Source organism: Sebastes umbrosus, chromosome 21 (genome assembly GCF_015220745.1).
Source record: "Sebastes umbrosus isolate fSebUmb1 chromosome 21, fSebUmb1.pri, whole genome shotgun sequence".
NCBI classification, from domain to species: domain Eukaryota; kingdom Metazoa; phylum Chordata; class Actinopteri; order Perciformes; family Sebastidae; genus Sebastes; species Sebastes umbrosus.
Genome location: NC_051289.1, coordinates 10,079,147 through 10,099,680, shown reverse-complemented (window position 1 = coordinate 10,099,680; position 20,534 = coordinate 10,079,147). Strand labels below are relative to the sequence as shown.

At 40.9% G+C, this 20,534-nt stretch overlaps 1 long non-coding RNA gene across 1 annotated transcript in view; it reads left to right on the top strand.

The window, feature by feature from the left end:
- LOC119480836 overlaps nucleotides 1–20,534 on the top strand; it is a 57,566-nt gene that overhangs the window by 7,222 nt on the left and 29,810 nt on the right. The window contains exon 2 of the long non-coding RNA XR_005205015.1: nucleotides 2,976–3,043. This is a non-coding gene — a long non-coding RNA (uncharacterized LOC119480836). The remainder of the gene's footprint in view (nucleotides 1–2,975; nucleotides 3,044–20,534) is intronic.

Genomic DNA, 20,534 nt, shown 5'->3' with positions numbered 1-20,534 from the left:
TTGATGAAAGAATTTCTGTAATGCCAATCTATCACGCTGATGCATGCCTGTCAAGAAAATGAACAGAGATGTGCCATTGTAGTCATGTGGTCGTCACAAGACGTGACGCGGCTCGTGAGGGGGCTATGAGTGACAGCTGGTCCCTTGATTGTCAGCTCAGAACTTCATGACCTCCCATGAGTCTGTTTGTACGCCACGCATACAGTAACATGGTCTCCTACCCGTGAAAGATTTCACATAAAAGACAAACGATTCAGTCGATATGTGGAGATGACAGCGTGAATACAGAAGAAAATGACAATCATTTTAGTCTTTTGTCCGAGTTTCAGCAGCATAAAGACAAATTCATGCAGTGTCATGGAAAATACTTTTCAATGTAGTCTGATTGACTAGAATAACATAAAGAGCGGTTTTAGAAATGGATGCTCTCGTCCAAACTATTATCCCCCACGACAGCGCTACCCCTCTAAATTTGAATAACATAAACAGCTGGCCCTCTGTGCTTTAAAAAACAAACCAGTCAGAATGCTCCGGAGCTGAGACCCCACAATGTCCTGGTGGCATGTCTTTGTGTCACCAAAGCACATTCATTACACCTCCTTCTGTCTATTTCAGACAAGGCATCAATTTGAAGATGTGAGGTATCACAGTGCAGAAAATGTCACATTTCCCCTGTCAACTGTGCCAATGTTTGTCTTTCCGAGGCCCAGATAAAAGGAGTGGCCTCGGCATGCATCTCTGCCATCTTTCCATTCCCCACGGAGATATTTGAGTGCGAGATGAGTCTCCCCTCCATGCTGAGTACACAGAGAGAGAAGAGAATTGGTGCTGGGCGCGTTCATACTAAGGAAGAATAGCAAGTTTTTTTCCTCACCAATGGAAACAGAGCAAAAGTATTCAATTTGCAACAGCTGCTTCACTTCAATAATTCATTGCATGTTTGAATGTTTTATAAGTAAACTGTGTTATCTGTTGAAGGAAGGATGGTGGCATTGTAGTGGGAGCTGTTGTCTTTCATAAACACGGATGGGATGATGATGTATTTGTCCACACTGTTAACCCTTTCCGGCTTGACCTCTAACCCCTATTATATTTTTTTTTACAGATATTTTATATGTTATTTTTAACTGGATGATTTGGCTTTAGATGCTGAGTATTGCTCTGTATAGTTTAGAATTGACTGATTTTGAAATCTATTTAATTAAGTAATCATTAAGTCAGTGTAGTTGCATATGTTTGTTTGAGATCAACATACATTGTTAGTTTTTTAGACAACGTATCCTCATACAACGGTTTGTAGTAAGTTAGTTATTCCTCATTTTTCATGCGTTTTCCTACACATGTCCTGCAACACGTGATGCATGTGTCAATTTCTGCTCCAGTCTTTTCAAAATAAACTTCCGTCTTCAACAAAACTACTATAGGTTTAGGAAAAGATCGACTTGACCTCTAACCCCTATTATATTATTTTTTTCACAGATATTGTAAATGTTATTTTTAACTTATCACCAGATGATTTGGCTTTAGATGCCGAGTATTGCTCTGTATACTTTAGAATTGACTGATTTTGGCTTTGACGAAACTGAATTATGACAATTCCTCTGCACATTATAGTCGTTGTCATTACCGCCCCGGAAGACAATAGCCCTAATAGGATCAAAAATGAGGCAACAGTGATTTCAGCCATGCGGCCCAGCTTTATTAACATCCCTTTATCTCTGATATCATCAAAAGGCTATCATCAACTAAAAGTTAACAGCACAAACCCTGAGCTCCTCTATCTCCTGAATGCGACGCACCATCATTTGCTGTGTTTTTTCTGCCCCCGTGACTGATTATCATTACCTTTTCTTGCAAATACCATGCTCATTACGTTAGTGTACAGCCAAAACATTAGTAGAGGGAGCCTATCTCTCTCCCATGAAGGGAGCGGGGAGGAGAAGAGCTATGGAGGCAGATTTTCCCCTAGCCTCAGCAGCCAGCCCTGGCGCGCTTGGCTATTAACCACAATGAACATGGGCTTTGTTATTAACATCTGTTCATCAGGGATCGGGCCCAGGCCTAATCACCCCTCACACCTTCTGTTTCTGCACAAGAAGAGAGGCAATCAAGGGCATCATTTGGCAGCTGGCTGGAACTACTAATGCTTTTCTCCTGCTCTACTCTGCCCCCCCCTCCCTCCCTTCATCGCCTTTTCTCTCTTCACTGCCATCATTTTTTCCTCTCTTTTCTCCCCTTATCCTCAAAAAATGTCTCTCCCACCCTCTTATGGGATTATGTTATTTGAGAAGAAAACACACACACACATACAGACACAGAAAAACATGAACACACACACACGTATAAACGGACACAGAGGCAGAGAGTGAACCTTTGATAGCAGCGAGATGGTAGATTTACTGATGGCCGTAACAGTCCGGCGCCATGGGTGGTTCACATGAACTCAACCTCATCTCAGTCTCTCTCTCGTCTGTTCCTCCCACTGTATCGCAGGCAGATGTTCACAGGTTCATATCAGCCCCCCAAAACAACGTTCAGACAGGGTGTGAGAGGGAAAAAAGACAGACACAGGAAGAGATGGAGAGAAAGATGTGAGATCCAACAATGGTGAGAAAGCAAGAGATAATAGCGAGATTGACAGATTACCAGTGGGAGATACTATATGTCAATAAAAAACTGCTGCAGATTCATTCCCAGAGCTCAAGGAATAGGTTTTTTGAAGGTAAAATATGTGGCACTCGTATTTCTAGGAGAGCAAACTATTGAGTTACTCCTTTTTTAAATGGTTTCTTTCATGATTTTTTTGTTTCTGGCTCTCAGTGCATGCATGTCTGTGTCAGTGCTGTTGCGACCATATGATATGTATTTTTCTGCTTCGACTTATGCCAGAGATTGCAGCATTTGTTGTCGTCGGATTAATCCCTTTGTCAGCTCCGGCCTCTTGAACACATTGTGTCTCCTTCTGTTACCCACAGGAAGGAAGGACTGGGGCATCTGTGTTTGGGTTGGCTATGTCTAAATCAGCACTCCTTGTCCTATCACAGTAAGGCTGCACACACACATATGCACACACTCTCTTTCTCTCTTCCAGTCTCTCTGAATGTCTGTTTCTAACTGAGAACAACATGTCCTCTTCTGTCTCAGTAGAGGGGCTTCACAACACAAAGCCCTTTCATGTGTGGATGTGGGTCTGTGATGGCTGTCACATTCTGGCTAAGTTCTCCGGGGCTGTCAGCTTGAGATGATGTTTACCAGGATGCTGCTGTCAATCAGAAAAAGTTGCTATTACTGATATTGCTTTGCAATATTTCTTTGCTGTTAAAGGTTCGGTTCAGCCAAATCACTAAAAGAAAAGGTTTTAGAGGTGGGTATCAACACCTGGACACATAAAACTAAAAGTGTGCATGACTGATATTACCAAACTTACTTTACTTACTATAAAATCTTTGTGTCTACTTAATGAAATTATCAATAACTCAGTTGCATATGTTTGTTTAGACAACGTATCCTCATACAATGGTTTGATATCTTACAAAAAGTTATTCCTCATTTCTCATGCGATTTCCTATGAATAATCAGCAACACGTGACGCACGTGTCAATTTTCGTTCCGGTCTTTTCAAAATAAACACCCGTCTTCGCAAAACTACTTAGTTAGGTTTAGGCAACAAAAAAAACTTAATTTGGTTAAGGAAAAGATCATGGTTCGGGTTAAAATCACACCGGAAGTGGCGTACGTATGGAAGATATGTTACAAAAACTACTTAGTTAGGTTTAGGAAAACATTGGTGTACAAACACCGGTCTCCTGGGCAAAAGTCCAGTGTTTTTTGACTCCCCCATTCACCCCGACCTATATATACGAATTATAATGCATATACAACCGTAGGATGGAATACTGGTACATTTTCCTTTATAAGGAGCTGATCACACCGAGACGCACCGCTACAGGCGCGGTCGCTTCACAAACACCTTGGCAAAGTGTGTCGGGCCAAACAGTGTGATACGTCTGTGGATCGGGGCTGCAATCAAGTGTGATTAACGGAAAAAATGTGGTCTCTCTCTCTCAAAGACAGTAGCTTACATGAAACTATCACGACATGAGATATGAATTCCCCCTTCCACATCTACCGGCATCATAACAGGAAGGAAGTGGTAAAGAAGTAAAGCCTGCCTCTTGATTGATTTGATTGGCTGCCTGCTTGGGCCAGGTGTGACATTGACAAGCCGTGCAAATCCTCGTGGCACAAGAAAGGAGTGCACGGCAGGCTTTAGGAAAACAATGATTTGGTGGTGACATGTTTCTAGTGAGAAGTCTTGGTGTGATCAGCCTATAAGGCCATATTACACAAATTGCTCCCTTGTTTATGTTCTCAACTGACTCCTAAAGCTATCAGTATCTGCAACCTTTGGACAAATTATGAACGTCATTCTTTGAACCTGCACTGTCTGGTGAAAGTGCTTTTAAAGTTTTTGCACCCTCATCTTGGTGTCAGCTACAGAGTCACTTTAAACTAGACTATTTTATAAGCACGGACGAATATAAAAACAGGATTAAGGACTATCTGACCTATTTCATTGTTTGATGTAAGTTGCCGTTTGTTTCAAGCCTGTTGTTTGTTTCTTTTATGTGAAACTTTTTATGCTGCCGACTTGGCTAGGACTCCATTGCAAAAGAGATTCTGAATCTCAACAGGCATGTTCCTTGTGAAATAAAGGTGAAAGAAAACTAAATAAAAATGTAAAATTGACACTGACTAAAGTGACATCACTTGAGGCAATTTATTAGACTTCCCACAGCTCGTGGAGTCACAAAAGCTTTATACAACTTTTTTTTTTTCTTCACATCAGCAGTCCTCAACACCTGTAAACCAAATTTGATGTGTAAACTTCACAAGTTTTACATTAGAATAATTAAATTGAATCAAACTATTTGGTAACTTTTGACATAACTATTTTTAAGAAAAAACTTTTTAAGGTTAAACAGCTGAATTACAGATTTTCGATGTACCATGTCATGTCATGTCACATCGAAAGATACTCAATTTCCACTTTAATCCTTCCCTCATATGGAGTTGCTGTTCTGTGTTAGGTCATCATCCATCCATATCCAAAACTTAATGCATCCATATGTTCATGTGGATGTGTTAGCGTGCTAATTCAATCTATCTCTGTATCAGTTTGCCCTCCTGTTACATAGACCTAATTGACTTCAGATATCCGGCTAAAACAAGCTTTCTTACAACATTTAACATACACACAAACACGATACAATCGCTCGCACCCCCCACCACGTGTACTACTGCTAAGTGTGAGCAAGATTTGTCTAATTAGCCTGTTTGCAGGCTTGGAGCATCACTTTTAATGAGGTATCAGGTCCTCAAGGTCATTTCCGTTTTTTCCAGCTTGTGTGTACGTCTTTGTGTGCGTGCGAGTGTGTGTTTTCTCTTCCCCTCTGTTTGTTTGTGTTCTCTTTTTTAATTGAAAAATGTTGACTCAGGTTGTCTCCATCTGTTAAGTGAGGAGCAGCATGACCGCAAATAATTATGACCTTTGCAGTCTGTCTTCTCCCAGAATGCAGTTCTGTCATGGAGAGCGCTGCTTGTGAAGAAAAAAAAAAAAAAAAAGTGTTGTTGCACTTTCTTTATGAATACAAATACATTACCTGAGGATATTTGCTACTGTGCGATCATTTAGAGAATTGACTCTGAATGTGTAAAGACTCATTTCTTCTCCTTCCATCGTCATCCTACCACATGTCTATCTGTAATTCATATTTGCTTCACTCTCTTTTTCCATTTCTAGCCGCAGGGGTCAAAGATAACGCACTCGGTTGACGTTAGTCAACAATAGCTTTTTGGTCATGGCTCACGACGTCCACACTTTACCTCTACAGACAAGGGTCGTCAATTTTATTGTTTAAAAGTCATTCTGCCTAACATTTATTGACTCCATTTTCTTTCATTTCTTGACCTAACTACCCGTTCAGTTCTCGTCTCCTTCGCACTCGATGGCTTCAGTGCATATGTATTCACCACGCAAGACCTCTCTCATTTCCAGCACTCCCTTCATTGGCGTCTCATTCTTCACGGACAGTTCTATTTCTGTAATGGTGCATGGTCAACCATTATCTCTCTATCACACATTTGTCTGTGTAAGGCATTTGCTCATATACAGATGGAGCTTTTCACCTTGGTGTCACCTAGACGTGCATTGTCCAGAGCATTTTTACCTGTCTGAAACCCCAAACCAGAGACGGTTCAGACAGGAGACGGCGCACTGAAGGAGACTATTCGCATTGTCCTGAGTCTATTACCTCCAATGGGAGCAGTGAGCGTGAACACAGATTATGACTGATTCTTTCCGGCCATAGTCACAAAAGACATAAATGGCATTTTTCAGAAGGTCAAATCAGGAGAAATTTAAACTTTGTGTCCAAGACCTTTCTCTGTCTCAGCAACACACTCTCACGAGATCTAGCAACTAACGTTCCCGAACACCCTAGCTAACTAATTCTCATAATGCTAAATATGGTTAGCTGTGTAAATATCTGATGTTACCAAAAAAGAAATATATAAATTAGGGCTGTCAAAGGTAATGCCATAATAACAAATTTGTTTTAACGCCACTAATATATTTAATGCATTTACGCAACTTGCGATTTTTAGGTTGTAGCCAGAGGGAAGATACTGGCATCATATGAAACTCGAAAACCTAAGGAATCTATTGGTAATGTTGCTCCAAATTTACGCAAAATTTGGGCGAGGAAAAAACTGGCATGGCCATTTTCAAAGGCGTCCCTTGAAGAAGGAGTGTCCCCTTTACAGACATGCCCACTTTATGATAATCACATGCAGTTTGGGGCAAGTCATAGTCAAGTCAGCACACTGACACACTGACACTTGATAAATCTCCCTTTAAAGTACATTTTGAAGAGATAAAAAATGATTTGCGATCAATCGTGATTAACTATGGACAATCATGTGATTAATCACAATTAAATATTTTAGGGGAGGCCAACACGCCATTACCACGCCCACTTAGGAGACAGGAAGTGTACTTCAGACCATTGGCGGAGCTTGTAATGCATCATCTTTGTTATAGAGCATCAAGGATTGGCTTATAGAGCTAGCACAGCTAGCCAAGCTAAACCGCCACCCACATAAATAGCTGTGATTCAACGGGGAGGAAGCGTGCCCACAGTGGAAATGATAACAGTGGAACTGGTCTAGGCCTATATAGCCAGGGGAGTGCTAGTGTCCCTCCTCTGTCAAAGTAAAAACAGTGAGGTGCTAAACACCTTCCATCCCAGCAGTGGCGGGGGGCTCGCAATGCCATTAGAAAAAGTGTGGAGAAACACTTGGAGTGTCAATTCCTCAGGCTGGTTATACTGCAGGTCTCTGTGTGTCCGGGGATGCCATCGTCACACCAGTAGGACAGAGAGACAGGGGGGTGGGTGTTCTAAGAGTTATATATTGAGGATCAAGGAGAGACGGGGGGATGTGAGGGATGTACTCTGCTACCGTATATGTGGTCTGACCCCAGCTATTTAACTACTTACCGGCAGGCGCGGTGTCGGGAAGAGCCCACCAACACAAACAGGAGAGGCTGGAACATGGTGCTAATGACTGTGCATGCATTAACATACTCACAGACGCTTGTGCACGCAATGACAGCAACATACACTACTGCAGCCAGAGTCGCACGTGATAGCAAAGAAAAGTAGACCGGGCCTTGATGGGTTAAATGGCCTTGTCCCCCCTGTGTTGAGGGGGAATGTGCTCCTGTGCTGTGAGCGATCGCTTCCTCTCTCTGGGGCTCCAGCATGGGGCCAGACTGGTGGCTGTTAGCTGGAGATGGATGACTTCTCATCCTGCCTCTTCCGACAAGTAGAGAGCACGGGCAGAAAACAACACGGTAAACCTGAACATGCAGCTAGGAGTAGCACCTTTGTTTATACAGTGGACAGTGCACTCTGCTGTAGGATTTTTGTGGAGGAAAAAAATTGAAAAATGACAAGTGAATAAGCTTCAAGATAGATACTGTATTACCTAAGATAACATATGGCATTGCTTTATTACAATCTCATCACATGGAGGACAACCGGGGTTGTTTTTATTTCCGTGTATTAGTAAAGGTGGGAGATATAGGTCACATTTTCTATCAAGGTATATGTAATTTGGTACTCTGATATCAATATATTGATGTTGTTACAAGGTAAATTTGTGAAATTAGATTAAATAACCAGATGAGAATGTCTGTTTGTTAATGCATTGAATAAAATACCTGATAAGTTACTTCATCATTTTGATGCAAGAATCCTGATTATTGATTTGCAAAAATGCAAACAATGGCCTAACACGTCCTCAGGCTGTCACTTTTCATTCAAAATTCAAACTACCGTAGAGAAAGTAACGTGGCAGAACTATTTGATCTGTAATCATCTGTTCCAAATTAAAATCCTGAGTGTTTAAGGGCAACAGGCCTAGTAGCCTGACGCTATTGTTGTTTTCTTTTCTGAGAAAACTATCGAGTCATGTTGAAATCGTGACACGAAACCATTCGAGAAGTAATGTGAGGAAGCATTTTGGATTTGATACCACAGATGGAAACAATTGTGCATAAACGTAAGGGTGTTTGCTGACTTAAAAAGTGCATCAGCCTTTCAGTAACATTGGCTCGTCAATGGTGAGGCAGCGGGGGGACGTGAATGAACATAATCAGAATCAGGCTACGGGGGTTATGTTCAAAGTCAACATATGGATGTTACATTATCATAAATGTAATAGTCGATACTAATACCAGTAAAATTCCACGATTCTCGATACCCAATTGGATACCACCGTAAAAAAACAAAAACAAAACAATAAATCCCATGTACTTGAACATACACTCCTTTATTACCGTTTGCATATTGTTTTCTGCGAATTTATTATTAATACCTGATGATCCGCCTTAAGTTCCCCGCCAAAACAAAATTTTACAAGATTATATTTGAACACATCACGAGAATGTTTTTTACATTTTTACTGAATAGAGCTTGAATGCACCATAATGTAACTCAATGCAACCTCGGTACGTTAACTCTTAGCTCATCTGTTTAGTCAAGCAGGACTGTCCTACCTACCTGACCATCTACCTCGTTGTAAACCTGCAAAATCTCTTGACGGTTGACAAATTTCCATTGTGTATGTATTGTGATATGCCGCATTTATTATGTTGACTGTACAGTAGCCCATTGACTGATTACAACCTAAGAAATAAAGCTCAAACACAGTCCAGGACTACCGGAGGCCAAGCAACCGAACCCGTTCCGAACAGGCACGTTTTGAACGGGACGCTGCAGCCCAAAAATTTAAAAAAGAAGGAAAAACTTTCTGCTCGGTCCATGTGTGTGACCACATGAGTTACTGCACTTCATCTTCACTCTACATGGTCCAAGAATGGAGGTCACCCTCAAAGCCCAGTACAAAGAGCGGACTGATCCTGCGGTGTTGACTTTAACATAATGTCCCGCCTCCCCTCCGCAGTGTTCAGAGAAGCCTGAACAATGTATCTAAAGTGAAGTTCTCCCAGCAGGTGGAGGTTCAAACGGGTCCCAGACCAGAGGCACCTCGGGAGGGATCGGATGGCTGCTGCCTTAAGGCCTGGCCAAAGTTTGACCCGCACTAAAAAACAGGCCTGTTCCAGACCATTGCTGCTCTCCCCCTGCTAAAACAACACCAGGGAAAGTGTGCGTCAATACGGGTATGGGTTCGGGTGTAAATGATGTGTGTGTGAGCGGCTGTGAGTGGTGAAAGAAGGGCATGTAAAGGTGTATATGCACCTGAAAACACTGACCCAGACTTAAACACACAAATGACCACCTCATGGGTTTCCTGCTTTGAACTCGTGTGACGTGCAGCTGAATGTGTCAGTGCACGAACATATGACCCGTGTGTGTGTGAAGCTTTCTTCATGGGAGGTCAAATATGTTATAGATCCACGTGAAAGCATGATGTTAAAGTTGTCTTATACCGAGTACTCTTAAAGTTGATCATACTGAAATCGATACACAAGTTATGTAAACTTCCATGAGAACTTTATAAGTTTAGTTTAGGATGCACATCTTTATGCTTTTATTCTTACATTTAGGCTTAACAAAAAGAACTATAAAGATCTGCAAATAGGTCAGATATGCGATAGGGCTGGGACTACTGAACATCTGAACGGCCGTTGATGGCCACCAGCTGCTAGGCCCCGCCCTTTGGTCAGTGACTGATGGGCCAAACTTGACCTTCTCTCTGAGCTGCAAGGGGTACGGGGCCGGGGGAGTGAAAACATCCTCTCGGAGTGATGGCTGTTTCAGGGGCTGGAGACATGAGAAACATGGCCTGCCAGTCACGCACTCTCTGTGCTATCAAAAAGGAGCCAGCAGTGGCATGCCAGACATGTCACCCATGCGCCAGGCAGGCTTCGCAGGCCAAGCTGAGCCAGCAGGACACCGCTGGTCAACTAACTTTACCAGATATAGAGGGGTTATGTTTACAAAGAGCGAGGTAGTGTGCAATGTAAGGTTTTAAAAATTCAGAATTAAAAATTGCAATACTACACACAGTACGTATGCACTGTAGCTGAGCAGGCTGCAGAAATTGAGACTGCTCTACTGCGGATTCTGCTTTTTGGATTTTATCCAAGATTCAGCAAGACATCTGCTCTATTGACAGAAATGCCTGGCGACTGACAAAAAGAGAAAACATGCATACTGTACGTCTATGTGCATGTAGTTTGTAGACACAGGAATGGTCCTAAGATCATATCATTAGCACATTATAACTATATGAGATATGACTTTCAGTACATGTAAATACATTTTTGATAGTGTGATTAAGCAATTGTCTAGAAAGCAAATAAAAAGGATTATATGTGTTTTAGTTCTTAGTAGAAAAAGCAAAAAACAACCTAATGTGCTCACAAAGGAGATCAGTGGCTGACCAGTCTTTACTATGGAGCTAGTAATGACACACAAATACAAAAAAAAACACCCTTACACATTAAATAACGACAAATTTAACTAAAAATATTGTTCTCAATGCATGGATTTCTACTGACAATCCAATGTCTACAATATTCTGTGATTTTAGGAAACACGTGAAAAAAGAAAGGCAGAGGGAAAGGGGGAGACAACAGTGAAAGTGCCTTTGATTGTAATTGACAAAAAGCCCATTTCAGGGATATGGGGGTGGGTTATACGTGGGTTGGATGTTTGATTTGCTGTTGATTTGTCCCGCAATTTAAATCAGCAACATGAACCCTAAAAAGGCATCTAGAGGTGATTTTGTATTTTTCTTTTTGTGAGCCTGAGACAGAACGAACAGATCTAAAACTGTTTTTTTTTGTCTGCAATTCTAACTTTATATTTAGTTATAGCGATTTATAGCACGATTGCATGTACAATGCATGGGATCCAATGATGATTACAGGGAGTTATGCAGTCTAAGCCCAGTCCAACAAGTCTTAAGGCGCTCAGTTGATCAAATTACAACTGTGGTTGCAGGAAAAGTGACATGTGTAAATGTCTCAGAGCTCTGGAGAGATTCCTCTCACTGTAGAAGCAGGTATGACGGAGCGAGCTGTGCGGCCCCACACTGAATGAAAGCAGCTATATGCGACTTGGGGATTGGGTTGAGTTAGCCACATATAATGTTAAAGGGGACATCTCCTGATAGTCATGCTTGAGAAACGGCATGAGAAAATGATGTGCACCCAGGTGGTCAAATGCTCTTTTTGTCTCTCAGCAGACAACCAGTGCTGCTTTTATTGCTGTTCATCACTTTAAAGGAGGACCCATGGCGGGTGTTTACGGTTCCTCGCTTCCCCCTCGGTTCTGCATGCTTCCATGCTCCCCTCGCCAAACGAGCGGGGGCTTTTGTTGTAGGAGGGGAAGTGAAAACTTGTAAGGGCTTATAGTATATGGTGTGAATATATGGTGTGTGAGTAATAAACCATACATCTATTCACGTCAAGCTACTTGGAGTCCACACATGCCTCTCGTGAGGATTCCATATGGGCACCCGATTTAATTTATTCAATGACTAAAAAGAACAATTTATTTTATGCCATATTATATGTATATAATAGTGGTCATATTGGACACACAGGCTGAGACATATTGTTGCCAGTCATTAGGCCCAGATTAATACTTGTATAGATATACATAAAGCTCAACAGAATGGTATTCCTCCGAGTTGGCATCCATAAATTGTGGAGATATAGTGTCGCCAGATAGAAGGCATATGGCCATGGTAGGACACTGCTCCTTGTAATTGAGGAGCAGAGCAAGCAGTCCATAAAGATGCCAAGACATAGTTAAATATTTATGTAGATGAATGGAGTAATAAATAAATGGTTAAATGAATAACGGCTCGACTAACGTGATCGCAATAGATAAGTCATGTTTTATTCAGGACCTTGAAACCCGTTCGGAGAGCAGAAGAGGACGTTCTTCTAATGAGTCGTTTGTTTAAATTCCCTCTGAGTGAGACGGTATTTTAACAAACGTGCATTTTCAATTAGCAGTTTAATAATCTTACACCCTCAATAAAGTTATACAGGGCTGCTGATTTCAGGTAATATTTTTCGATGGTCTAAATCATCATATAGTTTCTTTAAAAAAAAAAATCCACTGCTAAATGTTGTAAAATCTGAGTTAATCAGCATAGCTTTGAGCTTCATATTGTAATATTAGTGTCCCTCTATCTAACAAAACCATTTCCTCCCTTTATAGACAGATGAAAGTCGCCCTGTGCTTTTCTTCTGTGGGGATATTGTATGTCTCTGGACTCCCCACTGAGCTTGACCAGATTGCTGTTTAGGCATGCCCTCTACAGGCCAAAAGTGGAACTGAGAGTCCACAGGCGGAGTGGGAAACTGTCCTCTAAGATCATCTTTACACAAATGACTATGAAGGGATATGAACAGAGGAACTATTAATAAAACAAAAAAACATTTGGCTATTCAGTCTTCAAATTGACAATTAATATTATTCAAACTTCTTTATTTGCAAATGCATTCAACATAATCAGAAAATTTGCCAGTGTTGTTAGTTGGAAATTAACTTTTTTGTCCATCTGCCACTGTGGCTGGTGGATTCTAAAATCTAACAGCCACTCACTAGATTACCATTGTTTTTTTGGCTGGTGAGTGAAGCAAATTTAGCAGGAGCTTGCATATTTTACCAGCATTTGGCTGGTGGCTGGTGCTAATTTCCAACCATGTGTTACTGCATCACGCTCAGAACCTCAGACATACTTCCCCGAGTGGACACGAGGGAAAAAACTGTCAGCAGCAGAGACACGAGTCCCACTGTGAAGTCAGGACCACAGCAGACATGAAGCTGTCCACAGCATGCCATCGGGATTTCACTCTTTGTCCTTCAGATTCTTCCCTCTTCTACCCCCCAAAAAAATGCATTGGACTATTTCACAATCACTAATACAGTTTATCATAATCTAGTTGTCAAGAAATCCCAAAGAGATCCATGTGAGTCACGGTAAAGGAAATATTTTTATGAATTTATTCTTGATTTTTCATCATCATTTTCATCATTTGACATAAAAAAGATGTGTCATTCGTATTTCCAGTGAATTCAAGTTATTTGTCATTTTGCTGGTGACCCTCTTGATCTCCCTGGGGCCCTGGGGGTCCATAGACAGCCCACATTTTAACACCCCACTTTAAGAACTACTTTAAATGTATAAAAAAATATTAGCACAGATGCAAACATAGACTAACATATTTGCAAAGAGGCGGTATGACCTTCAAAAATCAGGAGGACAAATTAGGCGAAAGAAGGCGGAAGAAGAAAAGGAAGAAACTCAGCACGATTTCATGATTTGTCTGTAAAAACTGCGTGATATTTTGGTGGAAGAAATCATTTTCAGGGGGCATTGTTGTTTGTGCTCATGTGCTTGTTTGCCTGTGTGTTTATGAATGTGTGTATTTGGCTGAGTGTGTATTTGTCTAGCCTTTGAAGGCTCTGCCTTCCCTAGTGTGTCTTTATTGTGGGGGGCAGCTGAGGCCCTGCCTGTAGCTCTGTCCAGCACCGAGACTCAGACACCAGCTGCATTCACCGTCACAGACCTCCGTCGCCTTTTGATGTCCGAACTGCTGCCCAGCCCCTGACCACGGAGACACCGTGTATCCACCAACCATCTCCAGTAAAAAAAAAAAAAAAGACAGAAACAACTCACTCCTATTTATATGTTTTTATTAACTAACGGGAGAGGAGAATTTGTTTGATATCTGCGGACAAAAAACAAGCTGTTCGGGTCTGGGCACTCTGGGGTGTCTGACTGATTGACTGCATGGGCAAAGTTCCCAGGGTCCGTCTTTGTGTCCAACTGCTTTTCAAACAGCCCCAGGCTTGAGAGAGTTTTGCCTCAGGCAGAAAAATGATAAATTAGAATTACATTTTACCAAATCAGAGTGTCTAGGTTTGGACTAGAAAGGTGCAAGAATGAAATGAGATAGCCTTTTATCACGTGGAATCAAAGGGACAACGGTGTTGACGTGGATGTATCTGTCCTTTGGAAGAGTAACCATATGAATATGCAAAATAAAAATAACAGGGCTTCCTGCTGCTGTGTTGATGCAATTGATAGGACACTTTTGAATTTGATTTGGTTTGTACTTTACATTTTTGCACATTAGCATTGAGACGCACAACCTAAGACACTGAATTCTAGTTGCTCTTGATCATGTGCAGTTTGCCTAATGGGTGAAATTACCATTAATAATATTGCACATTTAATTTTCACGTTATACACTTAAGCACAAAAGGAATTATATTCATACAGGAAACTCAAAATATTAGTCTGGACTGCAATTGCTCTCCACACACTTTTGTCATTGCAGTGCATTTTTCCAAGTTACTGTGCATTCCAATATCCATACTACCGTACTACTTAGTATGCCAGAAAAAAGTATGTCCCAATACATAGTATGTCAAATGCAGTATGCCAAAAAATACCAGGATGTCCTACTACATCCGGTCGCATTTTGCAGTATGCAAGCCAGCATGCTTTTCTGGTTATTCTGACCCACAATCCTCTGTGCAGCAGATATACGAGCAAGAGGGTCAAAGTTCAAGGTGCAATGTTACGACAAAGTAGTATGTCCCAATTGTATGCATACTGCATGCAACAGTACGTACTTTGTAAGGGCAGCTGCAATATGTAGTAAAAGTAAAAAGAAAAAGTATGCGATTTGGAACATAAATAGCCTGAAAGTCAGAGAAGTGCTCAAATTTCTTGGGCATACTTGCTTCCAACTTTCTCTCCAGTACTTAGCTACTTAGAGTATAGACTGTCCTTCAAGACAGCAAGGTGAGTACAGAGCTGTCCAGCCTGTGATGAGTGGAGCAGAGGGGCCTGCATCGAGGATACGGCCTCTTAAGAGAAAGAGTAAAAGAAGGAAAAAAGAAAGTGAAAAAACATCATGCACTGATCCTGTTATCCTTTGTGCTTCCATAACAGAGGTTTCAGAGACAACGTTTGCATCATAACCTCTCAGAAATCCACCAGGCATAATGACATTTCCCTCACAATGCCGCGTCGCATCGCAGACAGATGACACAGACGTCCATGTAAACCCCCGGATAGCGGCTCGCTTCACGATCGTTGTTAGCCTTAAAGCCCTTGCGCAAGCAACTCACAAATGCCTAATGGTCTTTATCATAAATATCAGCGCTGCAAAGGTTATAGTTAGATAGATATGTCCCCGTGCCCCATTTAGTTGCATAGCAGACACATCTGACTGATGCTGCTTCCACATAGGTGGAAGCACATTGATAGAGGAGGCTTAGAGCTAAATAACAAGTGGGTTACTCTCATGGTAATCTTAATGCAGGTGAAATATCTGCTCTTGTGTAAAGGTTATCTCAATACATTGTTCTCTCAAATCTCAGCTACCTCCTCAGTTAAACTAATGGAAGACCTTGCCATTTTACAATAGCATGACTTAGAGGCGAACTTAGAAAAAGAGTCTGCATCAACATATAACCCTCACAAAGACTTTTCTCTTTTTAGCTGGAGGACTGCAGACAGACTAGAAAGACTATTTAAGTTTTGACTAATGGTTCACTCCACTGAATTATAATCACATGATAATATCTATTGACTATCATTGATTTGCTATTAGAGGACTAGTTTAACCTTGATTTATAGCAGCAGACCTGTCAATTCCAAGGCCATAAAGGGATCATTGACAAGCAGCAATAGCCCTTCTTAACATGCCCCTAAGGTCCCCTTCAGCACCGGATCAATAGCTGACCTCTATAGCCATTATTTACTGGCAATAGCATTTCACCTTTTTCTGAAAATGATGTACAGTACGTGTCAGAGTGGAAAAGGGAGGCATTGTTCTGAGCTAATAGGCTTAAATAATCTGGAAAGGGGGCTGAAAGGCAGGTTTAAAAATTGGATATATTTCCTATTTATCTTTGACTACATTTATAGGGCTGCAACTAATGATTATTTTCATTTTCTTGATTGATCGTTTTGTCAATAAAATATCAGAAAGTTCAGTCTGGTGGTTAAGACGCAGACTGTACTGTAATCGCAATGTCCCCAGGTTCGATTCTGTCCTTTGTTTCATGTCATCTCTCTCCCCTTGTTTCCCATCATCTCTCTACTGTCTGCATTTCAATAAAGGTAAAAAAATGTCCAAAAATATACTTGAAAAGTAAATAATGAATAAAAAGGTTTCATAAAATTGCAAAAAACAAAAAATGCCCATCACAATTTTCCAGTGCTGTCCCAGAGACGTTTTTAGATTGCTAATTTTGTTTTACCAACAGTCCAAAATCCAGAGATATTACATTTACAAAGATATAAACAGAGAAAAGCAAAAATCTTCATAATCGTATAGTAAAAATCTAATATTGTGACAGCCCTAGCTACATTATATTGTGGGTTTATAATCTACGCTGCAAACAACAGAATACACTTTTTTCCCCTCAATATTATAAGCAAATTTTAAGTAGGGATGTTGACAATAAACTTATTAAATGTTTCTTCTGTGCAAGGAATAATATCTTTTATTGTCATCATTATTTTTGTAGAAATATATTGTGCAAAGTACAAAAGTTAGTAGTGGATTGAATGTTGAATTAAAAAAAAAAAAAAATCTATATGGTGTTAGTTAATAATGAAGGCGTCTGTGCAGTAGTTTACACACATGCTAGAGTATCTAAGTCAGTTGACTGCACTTGGTTATAAAAGCTGCAGTGGCTGCCCATTAAGGAGGACCTGGGGGGACAGAGTATCTCTCACCGAGTGACCTTTATTATGAAAAGAGCCTGTGGGTCATTGTATGTGACACATATGTATTAGGCTGATTAGGGCTGCGGCCCTGACCGAGGTCCGCAGGTGTCCAGCAGCGTGACACCAGCCTCTCTCTCTGTCCGAATTAAGAGTAAATGACGGAGGCATGCATGTAACCTTTTAGTTAGAGGAGAAAACGACTTCACTTCACATCCAGTGTGAGGAAAGGCACATTATTTGGGTAGAGCACTGTTTTCTTTAAGACAGGAATGTCTGTTTTTTCATTGTTTTTTACAAAGAACGCTGCTTAGATTGCACTTAACGGTAATGTTGATTTGATAATAATGCACGCTTCCAACTTTCCTAAAAAGTTGCACATACACATGACCGTGCACGAGCCCATGTCTGCATGCGGTGTGTGTCTGTCGGTCAAAAGAATCCACTCAGACAGGTGATGTGGGTGAGTAATCCATTAGAAGGATACAGAATCCCTTCCTCAGCAGTGCACAGTTTGAATGCACTCAGCAAGACCTTGACGGGCCCCAGAGCCAGCGGCCTGTCAAGCCAGGAGGCAGAGTGATGGAGAGCCCCCACCATGGTGCACTGGACCCTGGCTCTCACCCACGCACCGCCACTGAGGCCGCACACTCAGGGGCCTACGGTCACTGCAACACAATCCAGATGTACGCCGCTGTGCGTGTGGATGTGTGCAGGTATGCAATGCGCCGGGCGCACATGCACATGTTCTTCTCACTAAGGGTATGGGACTGTGCCAACAAAGGGTCAATGCAGATTAAGATATTTCCTGCCAGTCTCCTGTCTGTTTGTCTCAGGGGCTTAGGATATTTCCATTATTGCAGGAAAATTCACTCAAATCCCTAAACCTTGTCAGCCAATGACATGCAGTCCCAGAGGACATCGGGCTTTAACTCTGAGGGACATTAATGAAAAGGCAACCAGCTCCCTGAAGACACACCGCCAGCGCTGCACCAGATAATGGCCGAGAGAGACTGAGAGCAGGGCTGCTTCTTACACGGGAAGTTGGAAATACCATCATTACTGGTGATCTGACATAGGCAAGCATGAAAATTTCACAATGATAAACAATTTGTCTATGTGGACAGATTTCCTGACAGAAAACCAATGCCCTTCCTGTAGCGATTGGCAAAAACGATCACTAACGATTAAACATACAAGTTTGACCCAGCAAGATGTATCTGTATTTGTGCGATTTCCTGCCCCTTGTGCACATACAGTTACCTGCAACACCGCCTGTGTGTACATACCCGTGATATGTGATATACCTCCTGAATGTTCAGTAATACAGTCAATGATTTCAAATTAGCAATAAGCCATCGCCCCGGTGAACACAACGCTGTTCTTATTATAAATCAGATCTCACAGGACTTATTAAAGCAGAAGGAGGAAGCTCCAACTTCACTAATTGGCGCAATGATTTTTTTTTAAATAAGTGTGTGTGATTCCTTCTTCGCCGATTGCAGTGAATAAAGACACTCTGGGTTGTTAGAAACTGAATCAATAATGTAGAGCACTGCTGTGTCTTTATTGCATATCTGGGGAGCTACCGATTCATAAAAAACAACACATTACATTATGGGGTTTGCTTGCCCAGGGGTTTGGGTTATTGAAATAAAAAAAAAAAATGTCTAACATCAAAAGGCTTTTGTAAATATGTCTGTTAATTTGTTGATGCGTGCTTCAACAAAAATGATTAACTGAAGATGTGAAGTTATTAAGATGTGATTCTTAGTTGCTGACATGTTAATCACAGCAGTGTCTGTCTGTAGGAGCACTTGAGCTAAAATTGCATCAAATATTTAAAATGGAATAATTATCAAAGCTATACTGTAGACCCTGGGATAAGCAAATATAATGACAACAGTTAATTAAAAAATATAATACATTAACAAAATAACATCCTATTAGAGCTGCAACTAACGGTTATTTTTATTGTTGATTAATTTGTTAATTATTTTCTTGATTAATCAATTAGTTGTTTGGTCTATAAAGTGTCAGAAAAACTGTCGATCAGTGTTTCCCAAAGCCCAAGATGACGTCCTCAAATGTCTTGTTTTGTCCACAACTTAAAGATATTCAGTTTACTGTCATAGAGGAGTAAAGAAACCAGAAAATATTCACATTCAAGAAGCTGGAATCAGAGAATTTTGACCTTTTTTCTTCTTAAAAAATGACTCAAACAGATTAATCGATTATGAAAATAGTTAATTTCATAGTTGAAATCGAATTGATTAATCGTTGCAGCTATTTATCCTATCAATGTGTCATGATATCGCTAGGTTTTTAAATGTGTGTGTATGTGTGTATGTGTGTGTGCGTGTGTGTGAGAACCCTGCCGGCCTGAAAATCAGTTTGGGCTGTGAAATCCCTGTCAGTGCCCAGGGCTTAGACATTCTGATCTGCTTGGGAAAGCTGCTACACTAATAACTGGCATTCAACCGGAACGGTCACATTGTCTCACTGTAAATGTTCTATTCATTTTTCATACTGTCTCGCTCCCTCCCGTATCTTCTCCGACTGAAATCAACAGCGAGAAGATCATCACATCAGCTGCATAATCCCTCGTCTTCCCAATAGCAAATGGCTGCCAAAGAGGGTTGCTATTGAAAGAGCAGTCAGACATTTTGGCGAACACTTATGTTTTGCTGTCAAACCAATAGATGAGAAAAAGGAAGTGTTTATCCCAGATAGCAAAAAGACTGGAAGCTACAGTTCGCTTAGTTGTGGAAAAAGTAAAAAGAAAAAACTTCCAAAAATGCCAGCACTGTCTTATTCATTTTAGCTTGATATTTAAAAGATAATTATTTTAGTATTTTTGTAGTTGTGACCATTTTTTCTACAAATCAAATGAGTCAAATGAGGCAATAAACACAAACAAACCCCTAATTTAACCAAAATATGGAACAGAAAGCAAAGACAAGCGGTAGAATTATTACTTAAACTGTTGCATTAAAGACCTACTAACCTGGCTAAACTGTAGAGGAGGGGGAAAAAAATAAATACAGCATAGTATGCAATATTTTATGTGGCAATATTGTATTGATACACAAATGTCAAATATCAATCTTTTATAATATAAACTATTAACCTCTTAACAATTTGCCGGCCCGCTGACAGGCCCAGTCGCTTTTCTGTCTGTCAGACGCTGTAGCGGGCTCAGTCTTAAAGCTAGAGTGAAGGTGCTGGTATCACAT